At 37.8% G+C, this 6,291-nt stretch overlaps 1 long non-coding RNA gene across 1 annotated transcript in view; it reads left to right on the plus strand.

The window, feature by feature from the left end:
* The window catches only part of LOC138150396 (uncharacterized), a 23,543-nt gene extending 19,769 nt beyond the window's left edge, over window positions 1–3,774 (plus strand). Inside the window, exon 6 of the long non-coding RNA XR_011165563.1 lies at window positions 820–3,774. This is a non-coding gene — a long non-coding RNA (uncharacterized lncRNA). The remainder of the gene's footprint in view (window positions 1–819) is intronic.
* Window positions 3,775–6,291: the final 2,517 nt, after the last annotated feature.

Here is a 6,291-nt window from a genome sequence, read left to right on the forward strand (position 1 = left end):
TATATATATATATATATATAAATATATATTTGAATATTTGATTTTAAAACTTTGAATTCCAGATTCATTCCCTGAATGTAGTAGATTCTTAATAAATTCTTATTTCCTCCTTCCTTCCTTCCTTCCTTCCTTCCTTCCTTCCTTCCTTCCTTCCTTCCTTCCTTCCTTCCTTCCTCTCTCCTTTACTTCTTTATTGGGAACTGGCTGAATGACTGGATACAATATTTGGTCATTAACAGATTAGCTACACTTTAATACATATGAATTTCTGTGGGTCTTTTACATCTTTTTCCTTTCTATCTACAGGCTGCTAGGTGGTGTAGAAGGTAGAGGATTGGACCTGGAGGCAGGAACACCTGAGTTCAAATGCAGCCTCAGAAAATTGCTAACTGTATGACCCTGCCTTGAGTTGAGTCACTCAACCTCTGCCTGCCTTGGTTTCCTCAACTGTGAAATAGGGATAATAACATCACCTATCTCACAGGGTTGTTATGATCAAAGTTGTTAGGATCAAATGAGATAATATTTATCACCTATCTCACAGGGTTGTTATGATCAAAGTTGTTAGAATCAAATGAGATAATATTTATAAAGAGCTTGGAACATAGTAAGTAGTATACAAATGCTTACTGCCCCTTGCCCTCCACATATGAATCAATGAGAATAGAGGTAGAATGTCTTGCCAGAGGTGACACAAGGTAAGGCTGTAACCAGAACCTATGTCTCCTGTCCTACTTGGAATCTCTAGAGAAACTCTTTCCTGCCCATTCCCACTTTCTTTCTTTGACTCAGTTTTGTTTTTGTTTTTTTTTTCCATAGGCCCTGGGTTTGTCAGCCTTCTGCTCTCCTACAGTGAGGACTGTCTGTCTGGGCTGGACCCTACAGCGATCAGGGGAGCTTGTCGGCTCAGACGGTGCCTTTGGCTCGCCGGGTTGTAAAAAACCTGCCGTAAATCCTGTCCGAAAAATTCTTTATAGAGTCCACCTGTCCGCAGCGGATAAATCAATTGCTCTAAATTAAATCCTGTAAACCTGAGCAGCCCAGGGTCTGGTACTGGATTTATTCAGACACTAGGAAAACAGTAATTTTCTAAGTCAACATTCTGACCCTGCTGGAGTCAGCTACTGATCATGATGGAGAGTTTCCTGCCAATTGTCGCTCTCTTTGAAGGAGCCTTAGCCCACTGGTCCTGGGGAGAAGAGGGCTTGAGTCCAAGGGACAGGAACTAATCAAGATATGGCAGCTCCAGAGGGCTCCCCTGCCTCCTACTTCTGCTGCTGCCAGCTCCCTCCAGGTAAGGAGGGAACAACCAGGCAGCAGCTAGGGTCTTGTTAGCCACTTCGATTGGCGAGCTCTGATGTGCCATTAATTATGGCCCCTCTCCTCTGCTTCTCCTGCTGGGCTCAAGGACGAGCCTTTCTGATCAGCCTTGTTAGGTTTGAAGTTAGCTTGAAGCCTGCTGCTCTCCCCTGCTTTACTGAACTCTCCATCCCATGGAGTTTGGGGTTTCAAGCCTAACTTGAGAGAAAGGAAAGGGAGGCCCATATCTTATTCAGATGGAAGCATATTATCTCCCAGAATTGTAGAGAAGGAAAAACATATAAAGGTCAAGTTTCACCCTCTTTGTAGCCAGGAGATAATTGGTTTTCATAAATGCAAAGTGACTAACCCATGGTCACAGAGCATTAGTGCCAGCCCAGAACAGATCTGTTGATTCCCAGTTCCATGCCAAGCCTGTTTTTATACAGAAGTTGCTACCTGCATAGTGAGACTCAAGGTCTCTCCCCCTTACCTCACTCATATCCTGGAGAAAGCAGAATATCAGGAGTTTGGTCCTCTTTACCTCTTCCTTCTTTTTTCTTGATCTCTTCAGTTAAATTAATATCCCTTTAGCAGTAAGGTTTTTATTTTTGTATTTATGTGCTTTAATTTGATCTCCACTAAATGAGAGTATTGATATAAAATTTAGAGGAACTCTCAAGGATGTGGTGAGGTAGAGTCCCTGGAGAGATAAGCTATTCTGTAGGCATTTCACATTAGGTGAAAGTGGGAGATAAGAAATTGAGGTGTGGGATGGCTAGGTAGCACAGTGAATAAAGCATCAGCCCTAGAGTCAGGAGGACCTGAGTTCAAATCTGGCCTCAGACACTTAACATTTACTAGCCTTGTGACCCTAGGCAAGTCACTTAACCCCAATGGCCCTGCTTTCCCCCCACCAAAAAAAAAAAAAGAAAAAGAAAAACAGAAAGAAATTGGGGTAAAATAGAAAAAAAACATTATGGACTCAGACTCGGGGTTCAGATCCTGGCCATGTCACTTGGCAATGTGTCTTTGGGCAAGACATTTAACCTTGGACCTAAATTTCCGTGTGTGTGTGTGTGTGTGTGTGTGTGTAGGGGGGAGAGAGACTAGATGAGTTCTTGAATCCCTTCTAGCTATAGTGTTCTATGCTCTGAAATCTCTTTTCTAGTGCTGTGTTAGTAAATGTTTAATAACCAGCTCTCTGGAAAAAAAAAAAAGACAAAACTGAAAACATTCAACATGAAATATATTTAAATTTAACCTGAATTACTAACATCTTCTCCATCACTTTCTTAAATCTTGTCAACCAACAAAATAAACCAAACCTTTATTTGTAGCATTTATTGATATCTAAGGTATAAATGCTCCCACTGAAAATTTGACAATGGGCTCTCCTGCCTCAGTTTGAACTGGCCCTGGTACTCTTCTGCTTCTATTCTTAACATAATAGATGTCATAGTCTAACATTTTAGGTGTTGGTGTCCTTCTGAGCTCTAGCAGTTTGTGTCTTAGATTCTTCTCAGATTTAATATTCTAAGTTCCCTCTCAGGACTGACATTCTGATGTCCTGTCTGATACTAATATCTCTATTATCCATATGCCTGGAATCAGTTCAGCAAATACATGGGCGTGGAAGTAAACTGGTCTTATTCTCCTTTCTGTGCCTTTGATCTAACCATTATAAATATTCTACTCCTCTTACCATTATCCTACCCATTCTTTTTTAAGTTTGATGGGATTTATCACTTCAATGTCTCTTTTTAAATGAACTTTATAATAATTAACAAATAAACATTCCCATATATAAAGAAAAAGAGAATTGTATAACTGAATTATTAAATAATTTATTTTAATTATTAAGTATAAATTAAATTTAGCAATTTAATAACAAAATTGAGCTATTTGTGTCTTCTGCATTTTGGTTTGTTCTCCCTTTTGTATTGTGTATCAATCCTACCTCCTCCATAAGGCTTTCTAGGACTCTTCCATCCCTAATTTCCCAGTTTTCCGATGTCCTATTTATCTTTTGCTCAGCATCATTTTATCTACTATTTAATTCCATTTTAACACATTGCCCTCTTACCTTTGCCTATCATAGGAGTTCTTAATCATTTTTGTGCCATGGACCACATTGATGTTCTGGTGAATTCTATGGACCTCTTCTCATAATAATGTTATGAAATGAATAAAATAAAATGCAGGAGATTTCAAAGGAAATCAGTAATATTAAAATATTTATTAAAGTACTGAAGAGAAAAAGTTTACCAAATTCATGTTAAGAATCCCTGCTTTCGGGTGAAAAATCCAAGATGGTGGATTAGAGGCAGCAACCTCACTAAACTCTTGCAACATTTTCCTGCAAGAAACTTGAAAATAATGTCTCATATCAAATTTTAGAGCAGCAGAGCAAACAAAAGGCCAAGGGAGATATTTTCCTGGCCTAAGAAAACTTCAGAGGTTAACAGGAGAGTTCTATAACACCTGGCTGGTCACTGGACTGAAGAATGTGTACCAGTGACTGCCATAACAGTGTCAACAGCAGCAGCTTGAAAAGCTCTTAGCCCAAATATGGTAAGGAGGTCAGTCAACCGATCAGAAAATTACAGGGAACTCTTTGCTGGCACTGGATATAACTGGCGCCAAATGGCAACCCTATCTGTTGTAGTTCCAGGGAAGAAAGGATTATTGGTGTTCAGTCACGAGGGAGCAGGAACTGTGGTTGAAGTTCCAAGGCAAAGAATAGCACTAATACTTGGATCTGTAGGGGAACAGAGGGCCTGCCTGGGTAAAGACCAGAGTGCAGACAAGGAGAGCAGTTACCAGATCCCTCCCAGGATCACATAACCTTGGAAACACCAAAAACTTGCAGACCCTCAGAACTAACTCTGAAAACAGAAGCATGCCCCCCCACCCCCTAAAACTTGGGATAATATCTCCCAACAGCCCAGGAGAGAAGAGCACAACTTTAACACAAAGTTCAAAGTCAAGAAATAGGCTGGACAATGAGCAAACATCAACGACAATGAAAAGAATTGGCCCATGAAAAGCTACCACATGGGAAGGGAAGACCAATACATAAAATCGGAAGAAGACAACATGTGAAAATAACTACAAAGCCTTAGAAATGCTAATTGAACCCAAGTCCAACAAGAATTCCTAGAAGAGTTAAAGAGAGATGAGTGGTAGAGAAAAAAATGGAAGTAGAATTGAGAGTGAGAATGAAAATTATGAAAAGAGAATTAACAGTATGGCAAAGGAGACACAAAAATATTGAAAAAAAATAACATCTTAAAAAAACAGATTTGGGCTAATGATAAAAGGCACAAAATCTCATGTAAGAAAAGGACTTTAAAAAAAGAAGTACAAAAATTCACTGAAGAAAAAAATTTCTTAAAAGTAGAATTGGTTAAATAGAAAATGAGGTATAAAAGCTTACTAAAGAAAATAATTAAAAATTAGAATTGGGCAAATGGAAGCTAATGACTCCATGAGACATCAAGAAACATTAAAACAAAATCAAAAGAATTAAAAAAAATAGAAAAATGTTAAAACATACACACATTAAAACTCATTAGAAAAACAACTGACCTGGAAAATAGATTGAGGAGAGATAATTTAAGAATTTTTGGACTCCCTGAAAGCCCTGATTTAAAAAAAAAATCCTATGCATTAAATTAAAAAAAAAATCTTAAGGAAAACTGTCCCACTACCGTAGATCCAGAAGGCAAAATAGAAATGGAAAGAATCCACTAATCACCTCCTGAAAGAGATCCCAAAGTGAAACTCCTGGAATATTACAGCCAAATTCCAGAGTTCCTAGGTCAAAGAGAAAAATATTACAAGCAGCCAAAAAGAATTCAAATATTATAGAGCCACAGACTCACACAAGATTTAGCAGCTTCCACATTAAAGGAGTATAGGGCTTCAAATATAATATTCTGGAAAATGAAGGAGCTAGGATTATAAGAATAATCTACCCAGCAAAACTGAGTATAATCCTTTAGGAGAATAGACGCATATTTAATGAAATAGAAGACTTTCAGGCATTCCTGATGAAAATACTGGAACTTAATAGAAAACTTAACATCCAAAAATAAGATTCTAGAGAAACATAAAAAGGTAAGCATTAAAATGAACCATAAAGGGACTCAATAAAGTTAAACTGTTTACATTCTATGTATACTTGATGATATATATATATATAACTCCTAAGAAATTTATCATTATCAGGGAAGTTAAACAGATTTTATTTAGACAAAGGGCCTGATTGTGAGTAAATTATGTTGGAATGATCTCCAAAAAAATAAAGATGAAAGAATGAGAAAGAGAAATGCACTGGGAAATGGGGGATAGGAGAGGAAGAATGGTGAAAATTTCCTCACATACAAGAGGTGTGCAAGGAAGAGCTTTTATAATGGAGGGGAAAATAGGGGGAATTGGAGGCAATGCTTGAACTTCACTCTCATTGGAATAGGTTCAAAGAAGGAAACACACACACACACACACACACGTGTGTGTGTGTGTGCTCAGTTGTATATAGAAATCTAACTTAGCCAATAGGGAAATAGAAAGGGAAGGGGATAAGAGAAAGGGGTGGTAGTAGTGATAAAATGGAGGACAAATTAAGGGAGGCAATGGTAAGAAGCAAAATAGACTTTTGAGGAGGGACAGGATAAAAAGATAGGGGGAAGAAGAAATAGAAGAAAAATAAGATAGAGAGAAATACATGGTAATCATAACTGTGACTGGGAATGGAATGAGCTCACCAATAAAATAGAAGAAGATAGAATGAATGAAAAGCCAGAATCCAATAGTATGTTGTTTAAAGAGACACACGAAACAGAAACACATACAAAGAGTTAAAATAAAGGTCTAAAACAGAATCTAATATGATTCAGCTGAAATAAAAAGGATAGGGGCATTATAATCTCAGAGAAAGCAAAAGCAAACATAGGCCCCATTAAAAGAGATAAATAGGTAAACTTCATT

The sequence above is a fragment of the Petaurus breviceps genome, unplaced genomic scaffold (genome assembly GCF_028583685.1).
Source record: "Petaurus breviceps papuanus isolate PSGF00001 unplaced genomic scaffold, PetGlider_PUasm1.0 90879, whole genome shotgun sequence".
Classification (NCBI taxonomy): domain Eukaryota; kingdom Metazoa; phylum Chordata; class Mammalia; order Diprotodontia; family Petauridae; genus Petaurus; species Petaurus breviceps.